The sequence below is a fragment of the Podarcis muralis genome, chromosome 1, assembly GCF_964188315.1.
Source record: "Podarcis muralis chromosome 1, rPodMur119.hap1.1, whole genome shotgun sequence".
Classification (NCBI taxonomy): Eukaryota; Metazoa; Chordata; class Lepidosauria; order Squamata; family Lacertidae; genus Podarcis; species Podarcis muralis.
The window spans coordinates 104,475,307-104,490,655 of NC_135655.1; the positions used below are offsets into that span (position 1 = coordinate 104,475,307).

The window sequence follows — 15,349 nt, forward strand, 5'->3', positions numbered from 1 at the left end:
AATGGGGCTTACTTCTGAGTAGGCACACATACAAACTGTTATATGTGCCTTTTAAGAAATAAGTTCCATTGGGGTTTCAATGGGGTTTGTGTGCCAGCGGAACAGACTTCTACTTTGGAGGGGGGGGGACTGCAGGGGGAGGAGAGGAAGAGAAAACACTGTTGCATGAGAGGATGCCCATTCTGATCACACACGGACACTATTTTATTTCAGCCAGTGCAACTTATTATTATTAATCCATGAATCACTTCCCATGAGGCATCCCAAAATGATTTACAATTTAATATAAAATAAATGAAAACAGTTCAAACTCCTTTAGTAAGCTCTGCCCCGCACATTCTTAAAGAAATAAGAATTAGAAGAAGCATATATTTGAGACTTAAGGGGTTTAAGACATACTAACAAATGCGAAACATTTGCATATATCTGTTTAGAATAGGAGAAAGTTTCTTAATTATTGTCGGGGGGGGGAGGTGAGTGGTCATGTCACTTTTGAAAAGTGAGACTCTCGCTCATTGTAAACCCTACAAGATTTTTTTGATTTTTTTTAATGTAGGGGGACAAAAGCACCAAAAAATCAATGGGAAAAACCTGAAGAACATTCATTAAGCTGTCAGCAGTGGAATAAGTACTTTCCCCTTTCTAGCCTCCTATGGTTGTCTTTCCAGCGTGCGCTGAATTATGAAAAGTTACAGGTTTATAATTTTACTTTTGACTAATTTATAATTTCGAGGCTATCAAGGTGTATAATTGGGGGCGCACAGCTCAGTAGAGAACTTGCGCAGTTCTAAAACTTCATACGCTTAATTTCCAGCGTTTTTCTCATTTGGAAACGAAAACAGTGTGACAAGCTGCCATTGAAAAGGTTCCTTGAAGCACGCTCCTCACAATGGAAATATGACAACCTCTTTGGCGGTGCAAATCCACGGGTAGCAAGAAGCAGCAAACCGAGGGAACTGTTATGGGTAGTTAAAGGCAGTGCTGAGACTCGGAATTATTTTGAATAATTCCTATAAACTGGAGCTCTTTAGGGGGAAACCTGCACTTACCTGCAGCGAGGATGGCTGTAGATGTGGAGAGCTGATTTCCTGTTTGTGGCGGAATATATGGGAAATGAATCATTTACCATTGGATTGTGGCATCTTTATTTTTAATTGAAGGGCTCTTACTACTGTGGTTTAGTGTAAATAGTATGTGGAAGAAGGAAGTCTAAAATTTCAAGTATCCTGATGAATTACGGCTGATATTCTGCTTGGTGCACAGTGTTATGAGATACCTGTTCTTTGCAGTTGTTGTTTCTAGTACCTTTTTGTGGCATTTCATCCCTCAGAAGAAGAATGAAGATCAGTTTAATTTAATTTAATAAAACGAACTTGATGCCCCTCAATCACGAATGCCCTCATAAACACCGTGTAGTCTCCCTTCCGTGTTTGAACTACCTCTCTTTCTCTCTCATCCTCTCCTTGCCCCCCAAAGTCACAGAGGGCAGCCACACATATAAACATACCTACTGGACTCCTTGTTTTTATTCCTAACAAAAGGCCGGCTCTACATTCCATAGCACCGCGGTTGCTGGAGGCGCCGTTCCCAAAAGCATGCAGATGATAACTGCATCTCCTGCTGTACCTGTAACAATTTAATTGTATAAGTCAGCCCAGTCAAGCATCCCCAGCACATGACTGGGAGACATGAAATTCATTGTCATTATTGTCCCTGTCATTTTGGATCATTATATCCTGCTGTAGAATTTTCCTCACTTCAGTGCTTTTTTTTCTCCTCCAGGAACCGGGGATTATGGCTGAGGTTGGGGTGGGGGCAGGACTGTGAACTACATTTACCTCAGGGGAGCCACAGATTAAATTGGCTTTGCTCTCTGACTTGCTGGATTCATCTATTTGTATGCTGTGAGTTTAAGGTTGGAAATTTACGAGTACCTGAGTGAATTTCCATGGTCCTGGCTTTATTTGGTTTATGCATTATTATTATTATTTTGGTGGAGAACTGAACAGTAAATGCTTGCTCCTCTTCACAAGAATCAAAATGTGGGTTGGCTCTTCTTAACCCATTTTATCCTTAAAAGATCCCACGTTATTCTATAGGAAAGTGACATTATTTGCACGTTACACCACAAATACATCTGTATTCCCCAGCTTGTCATGGCTTTTCAGAGGCAAGGTTCCATTGAAGCATGTAATTTATATGTGTGTGTTTTATGCGAACTTAATGGTAGGCCATTAGTTAATATGTATCTTGTTCCATAATGTAGGCATGGTGGTGTCATGGATACTGCTAAGAAAAGAAAAATGCTCTTGTGGGAGACAGATTTTTTTTCTTTTTGGTGCATGAAACTTTGAAAGACTCCTAGCTATTTCCCGAATTTTAAAAAAAATAACGAATTGGATAAAAGCCAGCCAGGTGTCTTTGTTTTCTTTCTTCATTGTGGTACAGGGATAAAACCTGATTGGGGTAGAGTAGGGTTGAAATCCTGCCTCAAGCCCCCCACCCCCAAATGCCCCTCTGGTTTGATTTATTACATTTCTAGGCCACTTTTCATTCAAAAGAACCTCAAAGCGGCTTACAAACAATAAATGGCAATAACCTGGTGGAACATAATGGAACATCACAAACACAGCGTAAATCAGGCATCCCCAAACTTGGCCCTCCAGCTGTTTTGGGACTACAACTCCCATCATCCCTAGCTAACAGGACCAGTGGTCAGGGATGATGGGAATTGTAGTCCAACGACAGCTGGAGGCCCGAGTTTGGGGATGCCTGGCGTAAATCATATAGAATAATTAACAAATCAGTGAAAACAATTACCAATCTATAAAACACTGTTAACAAAGCAAGAAATAAAAAATAAGCTAAAACATCAGGATTGGAGCAAAAGTCATATGATTTAGCAAATCAATACAGCGTTTAGAATCTATAAAACAATATTAGCAATATTAAGAAAATAGCAGCCGAAAAATAAACTCTGCACTGCTAAGTTCATACACACGCTCTCCACACCCCATGACTCATAATCTTTCACTCTGTTCAGCTCATTAAGACCCATATACCCATGGCAGCAACTCCTTTCTGAAGGTTCCTCGGGCTGGAGGGTGGAGCAAGGCGGGTGGAAAAAGGCACTACCCTACTGGCCAACCCAATGTCTCTCTTCCCTCTGTGCCTGGCCAAGTGACTACAATAATCTTTGCTCCGATGAGCAGAGTTGGGGTGGTAGTTGTATCTGTAAGAGGCAGGAGTTCCCATTGGTGGTAGAAACTGCTACCTGCAACAGCTGCCTTTAAAGAGCCAGGTCTAGGTTCTGGAAGTGAGAAATAAAAGGAAGGTGCTGGAATGGTTTCACGTATTGAGTGGAACTCCCCTTCCTCAATCCCTCCTTGCCCGGCCCGCATTGTTGCCAGGCATTCTGGTGGAAATTAAGATATCTGATCATTCTGATTTTACCTGATTATATATGTAGCCTTTTTGTGTGTGGGAGAATTCACCCTTAAGGAACATGGGTAGCACTGGCCAGTACCAACACAAATAAATTTGCTTTGATGCGTATTAAACCCAGTTGACCCATAGCGCGGAGGAAGTCAGTATAATAAATGCTCCAGTTGTATATAATCACTGTTCTCTCTTTTTGGTATGGAATTGGCCCTTGCATATTTGATAAAAACCCTGATAGGGAGACCTGTTGTCGAGGACCCTAACTGAAGTGTCTACGAAGAAGGCCAAGACATTAAAATCTCAGGTGTTTATTGAACTTTGAGCATGAAAGGTTTTGCTGTTTGGGATAAAATCTCCCCTCCCCATCACCTCAAAACCTGATTGCATTTAATGGTTGCTACTTATTTAAAGTTCAGTCCCCTGCCACGAGTTTATTTTTGACTGCATCTTTGGGGCTGCTCCTGTTCATTTTGCTGTTAACCACCTGGCATGACAGGCACACACCAATAACCTCCTTTGTACATATCCAGAGCCTCCATTGGTTTGTAGCTCCCTCACATGCATATGTAGGTTTTTAAAGCTGTTGGTTGTCCATATGCTTTTTCTGTGAACCGCAAATAACATCAGTGTATGCACGGTCATCACACTGCCAAGTTATGTATGGAATTGTCCTCAGTTTTTGGCGCTGCCATGACTGGTTCTATCTAAGTTGATGTATAAACATTTCTATCACACTTAAGCACTTTCAGTCTCTGCTGGCTAAATTCAATTACAGTGGACCCTCCGGATACGAATTAAATTCGTTCTGGGGGTCCGTCCGCAACCCGAAAAGTCTGTAGGCAGAGGTGCCACTTCTGCGTATGCACACAGTGCGATTGAGTGCTTCTGCGCATGTGCACAGCACGCAGAGTGCTTCTGCACATGCACAAAGCACGCAGAACGCTTCTGTGCAAGCGCACGTGGCGAAACCCGGAAGTATACACTTCCAGGTTTGCCGTGTTCATATCCCGAAAGTTTCTTATCCAGAGCGGTATGTAACTAGAGGGTCCACTGTATTGTTTTGTCATTTCAGATATGTGCCATTTTCTCTGGAATTAGATCTTCTATAATTGTAATAAATACATACTCTGCTTAAGGTGTTTTCCCCCTTCTTTTTGTTGCTTCCTCTTCCTGCAGCGAACAAGGATTCCTCATTATTTATTTAGAAACTACCACATGTCTCCAGTGAGTGATGAAGTCACTCTGCTTCATGAAGAGTAATTCTGCATCTTCCATATATCTCTGACATATTACCTCCTGTCTCTTTTTATACCCTTAGATCATAATTCTGGTTTTAGTTGGTTTAGATAAGGTCACGTAAGAGGAAGTAATTTCCTTGATGTCCTATGAAGTGGGCAATAGTTCATAAAACTATTGACTGGGCTCCACTTGAGCAATTGTGATATGAGACGAGATACGAAAAATAGCTATTGACCAATTCCAATGGAAAGAAAATGCTTGCGCCTGTGTGTGTTTGCGTTTGCGTTGTGTGTGTGATGCAAACATAAAAATGCAACTTTTGTCCTCACTGATGCTTCTCACAGAGAATTAGAAAGCTGTGATTTGGTATGCATGTAGGCTGACAGGCTGGTTGTTTGAAAAGTCTGCAAATGGGACATTTTAAATGGAGTGGAGTCTTTACATGGCCAACAACACAGTCCAAGCCGAGTTTCCTATGGGCTCAACAGGGTTGTGAGAGTTTGCATTGGAGAGAGCTGGGGAAGGTTTTGCAGCAGCCACAAATTCATGTCCGCTCTAGGCAAGCAGTTGGGTAGAAGAGGATGGGACGTCTCTCCTCACAGTCTTCCAAAATCTCCAAGTTGCATCAGAATAGAATTTTAATGGCAGCCGGGATTGTATCTCTAGTTGCAGAATTCAAGCTGCGTTGTGCCTTTTCGTCTATACCAGCCTTTGTCCACCTGATGCCCTCTGGATGCACTGACCTGCAGCTCCCATCAGTCCCAGCCAGAATGGCCAGCTTGGCAAAGACTGGTCTGCATGTGTGCATATGTGCGCGCGCACAAACAAACAAAATTTATATAAAGATTTCTATACACACAAGATGTGTTAATTATCCCTTGTTTAATAATGTGCACTGACATCGCCACATTTGTCCAACATTGTAGCATGGCCACAGAAAGGCTGTCAAGACATTTTTCATTGTGACATTTTAGCGTGCCTTCCCTAAACTGGCACTGACAACATTTTGCTTTCATTTTAACACTATGCGTTTACTTACCCTGACACTGCAATAAGATGCCTTTGACAAGTTGAAGGCTGATACAAAGGAAGTGGGGTAACAACATAATTAAAAGCCAACACCACCAAGTAAATCCTAATTCTGATCTGCCCCTCGCAACTCGCCCCCCTCCCCATGAAGAGAAATTCATTATCTGGGAAGGCCTCTGGCATTGCACTTCTAAGTGCCTGAGCAGTGATTCACACCTGGTGTCATGCTAGTCATTCCTCTCTGACTAGATACCACTAGAATATCATTATTTTTACCTTTGATACAAACGAAGATAATACCTTTTTCATTGGATCAGTTTCCAGTTATTAAAGCTTTCAAAGTACATTGAATTCCCCATCAGCAAACCAATATCCCGTGCATCCGTAGAATACATTTAAAGCCCTCTTAAAATTGTGGCTCTGTGAAAAGTCTCCTAACAACCCTCAGCTCCCTTTACAATTTACAGTTTGATCAGTAAGAGCATGAGGTTCTTGATTTCAGGGTCGTGGGTTCGAAACCCACGGTAGGCAAAAATAATCCTGGATTGTAGGGGATTGGACTAGATTGCCCTCGTCATCCCTTCCAACACTACAGTTCTATGATTCTATTATTATTTGAGGGAAACCATGACTGTGAACGTGCATAGGAGTGCTTTTAAATGTATGGTGTGGCTCTGACCTTTGTTTTGTATAAAGCTCTTTTCATTTTACCACAGAACTAAACCTAAGAAAGGTTCATTGTGCAGTATTGCATTCTGCATGTGCAGTGTTGGATAGCACACAAAGTTATTTAAAGAGACAGTATTTTAAATTTTAAAAATCGAAATGGGTATTTCCCCCCTTTAAAAAGTATTCTTTTTCCTCCATCCTGTTTTATGTAATTTCTCCCCCACAGATGGCTTTTGTTTGTATTGCCCAGTCACTTGCAAGCTTTTGTTCCGAATGGTTTTGGCTCGTTCAGATCTCTTTGGGACAAATTAAGCCGCCTGTGCTGCGATTTTCTGATCTAAAAAAATCTGTCCGATCTGTCCTGAGAGGTGACAGAGCTAAAAGAAGAAGAAGAAAAAGGAGAGGTGAGGAGGGAGGACATAGACAAGAGCAGCAGCTAGCAGAGGGTAGAGTGTTAAGTGGACATGTGTTCAGGGCAAGTGCTGTGCTTTTACAATTCCTGCTACTTTGCCTACAGGTTAGCGGCTGTAGGCTTGAAGACAGCTGACTCAGCTCTTTACTATGAAAGAACACTGAATTATTTTGACAGCCTTGTTCTTTTATTTGTATATCTTCTTTCAGACCTGATGGCAATTTTTAAAAAAGACTTTCTGAATCTAAGAGTTATTACTGAAAGCAAAACAAAAACAAAATTGTCTGCAACCACAAAACATTTATCTTAGTCTTACCTACAATCTCATTGGTACACTAAAACTATATCTTTCCATCTATTCTATCTATCTATCTATCTATCTATCTATCTATCTATCTATCTATCATCTATCTATCTATCTATCTATCTATCTATCTATCTATCATCTATCTATCTCTATCATCTATCTATCTATCTATCTATCTATCTATCTATCTATCTATCTATCTATCTATTCTATCTATCTTTCTGTATTTTAAAAAATCAGACTCTTCTGCTTCTCTGCTCAACTTGTCGTCTCCCATAATATTTTGGTGCCAATTAATACTAATGAACTATTTGCTTTATTTTCTTGGTTGCATGGTCTGTATCTCCTTTCCGAATATCCCAGCGGGGAACTCAGGAGATACAGAAGCACCATTTTATTGTATTATTTATTTAATACTTATATGTGCTTCTCGTTAACAAAGCTTGCTTCCAACAGTGTACAAGGATAAAATTTAAAAGACATTAAAACAAATTAAGTACAAAAAACAACAACAACAAAAACAGAATCGCAGATGCCAAAGACAATTGGTCAGTGCTGATAGTTGGGGAAAGTCTGAGCAAACAGGGTGAGTTTTCAGTAAGAGCAGAAATCACCCAATAACCCATTCCACCCAAATTGCAGAAAAGGAGGGCATTTCAGAGGGTAGGAGCTGCTAAGGAGAAGGCTAACTTTTGTCCTGCTACCAAATGGGCAGGTTGCAGCACTATCAGCAAGGTCTCTTGAGGATCTCTGTGATCTACTGAGTCTCTATAGGGAAGGTAGTCTTTCAGGAAACCAAGTTGCTCAGGGTATACTTTAACAACAACATCTCTAAGGGAATGGCTAGTGAAGTGTCTTCAATTAGTCGACATGAATGAATTGATTCATGCATTTGTTTTTATAGGAGGAACGGTGTGTTTTATAAATCAACATTTGTTAAGAGGCGCACCTATTTTGTGAATTATTGTAATGCAAATTTTCAAAAAAAGGTGGATTTGAAATTTTAAAAATTATGTAAATTATGGGGTTTTTGTTTTTTATTTAATCCAGCCTCAAAAGAAGCAGAGGGCTTTGTAGCTAATAGTACCTTCAACACAGGTGTGATATGTGTTCTGTCACCAGTCTGCTCAGTATCCTGGCTGCCCAATTGTGCAGTTTCTGAACCAACGTTAAGGGTCATCCTACAGAGAGAGCACATTATAGCCATGCATTGAATATTAAGGGGAACTGTGGGCAGGGTGATGCCACAGCTCCCCTCTCTTGTTCCCCTCTGAGAACTTGAATTTGTAGCCACATATTTTGAATCTACATAATTTGGATCTACATACTGAGGCTGCAACCTTATGCATGCTTACCTACAGTGAGTTCTACTTCCAAGTGAACAGCAGGACCAACTGTGTAAGCCCTGTGCTTTTTAAACTTCCCTCAGGGAATCCTTTCCACAGCGAACCACATCTGTCAGGTCTAGGGCAGGCCCAACACTCTGAGGTTGCAGATCATCTATTTCAAGAACATTTAAATAGGTACCTAGGGGTTTACTTGACATCTAAAAATTTGAACTTGTATAAGGACAATTATGAAAAATGTTGGTCAGAAATTAAAAAAGACTTAGAAATATGGTCAAATTTGAAATTATCAATGTTAGGCCGAATTGCAGTTATCAAGATGAATGTATTGCCTAAAATGCTATTTTTATTCCAAACTTTGCAAATCCTCGACAAGATGGATTGTTTTAAGAGGTGGCAGAAAGACATATCGAAATTTGTCTGGCAGGGCAAAAAGCCCAGAATTAAATTTAAAATCCTGACAGATGCTAAAGAAAGAGGGGGATTTGCCCTGCCGGACCTAAAACTGTATTATGAAGCAGCAGCGTTCTGCTGGCTGAAAGACTGGATGCTCCTCGAGAATACAGACATTTTGGACTTGGAGGGTTTCAATAATGCATTTGGTTGGCATGCATATCTATGGTATGACAAAATTAAGGCGCATAGGGCCTTTAAGAATCATATTGTCAGAAAAGCACTGTATAATGTTTGGTTAAGATATAAAGATTTGTTAGAAAATAAAACCCCTAGATGGTTGTCACCCTTGGAGGCCAAGGCACTCAAAAAGCCCAAAATGGAGGCCAAATGGCCAAAGTATTGGGAAATTTTGGAACAAGATGGAGACAAATTGAAATTACAGAGTCATGAGAAAATGAAACTTAAAGTACGTGATTGGCTCCATTATTATCAAATAATGGAGGTTTATAAACAAGATAGGAAAATTGGCTTCCAGGTGGAGAAATCAAAACTAGAAACTGAATTGTTAGAACCCAATACTAAGAACTTGTCAAGAATGTACAATTTGCTGCTGAAATGGAATACGCAAGATGAAACAGTTAAATCGGCTATGATTAAGTGGGCACAGGACATCGGTCATAACATAATGTTTGCTGACTGGGAATGGTTGTGGAATACAGGTATAAAATTTACGGCCTGTAATGCTTTAAAGGAAAATATTATGAAAATGATCTATAGGTGGTATATGACCCCAGTCAAGCTAGCAAAAATCTATCACTTGCCTGACAATAAGTGTTGGAAATGTAAAGAAACTGAAGGTACTTTCTACCACCTTTGGTGGACGTGCCCGAAGATTAAGGCTTTCTGGGATATGATATATAATGAAATGAAAAAGGTACTTAAATGTACTTTTCCTAAAAAATCAGAGGCCTTCCTCTTGGGCATTGTCGGCCAATTGGTGTCAAAGAAAGATAGAATTTTCTTTATGTATGCTACGACAGCAGCAAGAATACTCATCGCAAAGTACTGGAAGACACAAGATCTACCCACTCTGGAAGAGTGGCAAATGAAAGTGATGGACTATATGACACTGGCTGAGATGACCGGCAGAATCCGCGATCAGGGGAAGGAGACAGCGGAAGAAGAGTGGAAGAAATTTAAAATTTATCTTAAGGACTATTATAAACTTGATGAATGCTAGAATGTTGAGGTTATGAGAAAGAAAGGGTGACAGTGATATAAGACTAGACTGAAGGAAAGATTAAAAGGACAGAGGCTTGACAGAAATATTTAGAAGTTGCTAAAAAACTCTGGACATTGGGATGCAGAAAGGGGAGGTATGGGGGAGTCGGTGAAATAAGGTTTAGGAAAAAAAGGTTAGGAAATTATACACGTTTGTATGTCTTTTTATATGTTTGTATTGTTTTAAAAATATTGTAAAACCAATAAAAATTTTATAAAAAAAAAAAAGAACATTTAAATAGGGCTGTCAGTCAGGTATACATGGCAAATATCTAAACCCTTTTGCTGTCCTCTCTAACTGGCCATCCTATCTGTATCCCTGGACGTGTTAGCATTATTATGTAGCCTAAAAACATAAGCACAACAAATGCTTATAGTGTTGCTTTTATTTATTTATTTTTCCTTCCTGTATTTGTCGTAAGAGTTCTCAACACTTTAGGAAAAATAGCAGTGATTGATGACATTGCAAGTCATAAAATAATTAAAGGAACGGCTGAAGCCCCATTAATACATCTGAAAATCACCACGGCAGCAGATAAAAACAGTATTGACAGACATAAAACAAGCGTAAAAGCAGGCAACAGCAACAAAAACCCCACACAAAAGACTAGTGACTGGAAATCACCAGCATAAATCTCCCATTAAAAGCAGTACAGAATAATAAGCAAAGCCTTCAGTGCCTGCTCAAAAGTAAACATTGATGGGCCATACATACCAACCTAGGAAGGGAATTCCATAGGCATGGGGCCACCACTGAAAAAGCTCTGTCTCTTGGGCCCATGTATCTGTCAGTTATTGGTATCAAAACCACATTCAGAATCTTGGGTGCCTGTTTTAGGCTTGTACTGCTTTGGCCTATAATGTTAAGATACATATATGTGTGCTGGCCTTCATACCTTGAGGAAAATCTCTTGTCTTCTGTGATAGCATCTTTTGCCCTTCCTGTACTGAAATGGCCTCATCAACAGAGAGAAGCATTGGCTGTTATAATACTTGGGCACTCATCATTCTTCATGTGTGGGGACTTGGGGCAGTGTATCACATCACCTCAGCATAGGGGTGGGGAACTGGATCTGAGCCAGTGTGCAGGATCCTTATCTTCTCCACCCCTGCAGGCCAGGTTTGACAGGTAGGTGGGGCCCACTTCTGCCATCCTGGTTTAACATTAAGCTAGCTGATAGTGCTTTCAAAGTCTCGCGCATAGCACTTTGCTATCTCCAATGCTGCAGCTTGCAAAGCGCTGTTGACAGAGCCTGCAAACCCCAACTGCTTCTTTATCTGCCTTGCACCTGGCGCCATATGTGAGGTTGGGTGTAGGACCGGTGGGCCTGGCCTGGCCAAAAGGCCTCAGGAGCCAACAGTGGCGTAGCGTGGGTTGTCAGCACCCGGGGCAAGGCAAGTAATTTGCGCCCCCTAACCCGTGGATTTGCGCCCCCTAACCCGTGGATTTGCGCCCCCTAACCTGTGGATTTGCCCTAACCCCAGATGTTGCGCCCGGTGCGGCCGGCCCCCCCTGCACCCCCCACGCTACGCCACTGGAAGCCAAAGGGAGAGGCCTGGCAGGGCTGTTTAGGGCTGGAGGTTCGCCACCGCTGCCTCAATGCATAAAACCTGTGTTCTAAGCTTGTATCTTTTTTAAAATTTATTAAAGTTTTTATTGTTAAAATAATTCAGCATTAATACACACATATTTCGAATATACAAACATACATTTCATACAATCCTTGAAAATGTTCAAACATACCTACACTCAATCCCACAGATAATTCCTTTTCCCATCACCATCCACCACCCCTCACCCCACCTTTGTGTTAGACTTCCAGTCTACTCAATTGCAATTTCTTTCCACTTCTATTACTTTCTTTCACACACGTTTAACCTAATTTCATGCTTCTTTTTCTATTACACATTGTTATCCATCTTATTTAGTATTCCAGTATTTAAAACGGAACTTGTTTATTCTGATAGGAGTTCTGATTTTTCAATATGGTTTTGCAAGTATCCTTTAAACACCTCTCAGTCCCTGTCTATCTTCTCTTTTGAGATCCTTCCAATTTCTCCCATTGTTTTGGATATATTGTAGTACTCCAATAATTTGGCAAGCCACTCTATTTTTGTCGGTATAATACTTTTCCAGTTTTTCGCAATCAATAGCCTTGTGGCTACTGTTGCTTATAAATATAATGACTTGTCTTCTTCCTTTAGATTTCCTAGTACTATTCCCAGTAGAAAACCTTCTGGTGTTTTCCTAAATGAATATCTGAACATTTTTTTCATTTCGTTATATATTGTTTCCCAAAATTGTTTGATGTTTAAACAATTCCACCATATATGTATCTAAGCTTGTATCGGAAGAAGTGCGCACATGGCTGGTGGGGATTTAATGCCTTGTTATGATTGCCTTGGGATTTGCGGCTTAACTGTTTCCGAGCAGAATTCTCCCTGTCTCCCAGCAGAAACCCTTCCATGCTTCCCCCCTTCTATTTCCTTTTAACTGACTTGTCTGTCCAGAGGAGGGAAACCGGTCTTTCCTCCTTCTGTCTGTCAACTTAATCATCCATGAACAGAGATAGAAGAGGCTCCTGTCTGTAACAGGGCAGTGCTCCTAAGAGGAAAAGCTTCTGCAGAACCAGCTAGGTTTTTTCTGGCCAGCCAGACCTCTAGAGGACACCAGTGAGAGGGGAAAGTAAACCACAAATGTTGCTGAAAGCAGTTTTGCAGCTATTGCCCCCAGAATAGATACTCCCGCAGATTTGCCACCAGTAATGAATTTTCAGCTGCTACTTGGCCAGTTCTGTAGTGGACACCAGAGGAGAAAGGAAAAACACCATGGGAAGGGTGTTTTAAGCCACTGGCTGCACTCAGAAGCCTTGCAAGTTGTTGCAGGAGCTGGACTGTGAGCAACTTCATGCAATGCTTTTTTCTAGGACCAAGGTGAAACTGTAAAGCTCCCCTGTTATTTTTGTTATTGGGTGTTGTTTAAGTAATCATCTTATATTTATAGTCATGAAATGTTACAATTTTTGGCAAGTTATTGTGCTGTTTTGCTATGTTATTAGGTAATTGTTTTTGTACCGTTTGGTTTCGAAGTGTGTTGTTTTCTCTGTTGTAAGCTGCTGTTGCGGAATACAAATAAAATGAATGAATGGATTATTAACTCCTTCAGTTATTTGATGCCAGAACTTCCTTGAATTCTGGCGTGTGAGAGGGATTCTTGGAAGAATAAAGTAGGGTCATGTTGGAGTTTGAAGAACACCTGTAAGACTTGGGGCCCAGTTTTACAGGTCTCCTGGTTCTATTTGGTGTAACTAGCAAAGATTACAGCACCCTTAAGGGGTGGATGCACACAATTAATGTTTTCCCTGTGTGCCCTTCCATGGCAAGACATGTCTTTATGCACTCTGCTATGGTATGGCTATGCCAAAATCACCCTTGATTTTCATAGCACTGCTGAATTTGGGATGGTTGGTAACTTGTATTACAATAACTTTTGTTACAATAAATCTCGCTGAGATTGGCAGTTTGAAGAAAAGTCTTCTTACGGCAGGAGAGGAGAGCAGAGTTCCTTGTTTGTAACCACAGTGATCCAAACTCCACAATGATCTGAGCCAAAGACTAGTTATGAAACGCAAAGGGGATCCAAGCTATGGGGTGGGGGGAACCCCTTTGATTTATCCCTTTCCCAGTTGCATCTGCGGTCTCTTTTGAGAAACTTTGCTGCCCTTTTACCTAAACAGAACCATAGTAAGAAACCCACAAAACTCTTTATTCCCTGAGCATGTCTTGCTATTTTTAAAAGCTGTATTTCCAGTAAGTGGGTTACAGGTCCTTGTTAAATAGCATTTCACCAGTGAGAATATAACTGTAGTAGTTGCTGTAATTTACCATTGCTGAAATGTCCTCCACCTATTTTGGAAATCCTTCTGTATGTTAGAAGGCTTGTTTGTAGTTGTGTGTATATTTTGGCTTTCAAACAACTAAAGAGCAGCTCTTCATACAGATTTCTAATTTTTTGGATCAGGCATCCTCAAACTCGGCCCTCCAGATGTTTTGGGACTACAACTCCCATCATCCCTAGCTAACAGGACCAGTGGTCAGGGATGATGGGAATTGTAGTCCCAAAACATCTGGAGGGCTGTGTTTGAGGATGCCTAGTTCAGGGACTACACATCCAAAGGGAGAATTTTAGCCCCTTTAAAAAACAAAACAAAACTTCCATGCTTCTGGATACTTTCTGCGTAACTTCATCCTATTCCATTTATTTACCGTGTGGCCTATTAGCTCTGCTCCTTAGTGTTGGGGAGGTTGCCATTTTATTTAATTTATTTATAGTTTCTGATCTTAATCTGACTGTCTCCAGGCAGCTGAAGTGACAAGCAATTTTCTTATATATACATGCAATGGAAAAATATCAAAATAAAATCAAAACCTTCTGTTTTTTAAACGAAAGCTATTGTTCCCACCTCCCTTGATTTTTTTGTATGCTTTGGGGTTTTGTTTTCCCTCGGCCCTATTTAGCTTGCTTAAGCTTCCCTCGGTGCACTTCTTCCACATTGGAATGAGAAGTTTTGAAGCCGCGTAAGAGTTCTGGGAGCCATTGATCCTCCTTCTACGTTTTTGCCCTTTTGGTTTTCGAAACGGATTGCTCGCATAGCGGCTGGGTGTTGCTCTGGCAGAATCGGAAGGGGCCGAACTTTACATAAATCATTTATACTGAACACTTGGTATGCTGGCAACATAAATCAACAGCAGTATCCATTACCATTCATTCACCCCCCCCCCGTGTTTTTTATCAGTATTATCTTGATAGAACCGATCCCAACTCGTGGGCATGCTGAACTCTGCCGTCGGAACTCCAGCCCTTTGTAATTAATTATTCTGGGCACACAGAGCTTGGCCCTTGCTACGCAGAATAATTGCTCCCAGCCAACAGCCAGGGTTTTAACTTCAGTGGCAATAATAAATAGAAAGTCTCAGGTGATGCCACTATTTTAAAGTAATTAATCATTTCCATTCTTCTTGCTCTCCCCTCTCTCCCCCCTCCCTTCCCCCTGCCAATGGTCTCTCTTCCATGTTGATTTCCCCCCCCCCTCTCCTCCTCAACTAGGAAGATTCTGTAATAAATCTTTAATGATATATATGTTAAGAGTGATCTGTTAACTAAACCTCCCTGGGTTCTTTCTTTGTGTGTGTTCAACAAGATTTTATTATATATATATATATATATAT

General features: G+C 40.8%; 1 protein-coding gene across 2 annotated transcripts in view; it reads left to right on the top strand.

The window, feature by feature from the left end:
• GPD2 (glycerol-3-phosphate dehydrogenase 2) overlaps positions 1-15,349 on the top strand; it is a 97,022-nt gene that overhangs the window by 39,692 nt on the left and 41,981 nt on the right. The window lies entirely within an intron of this gene.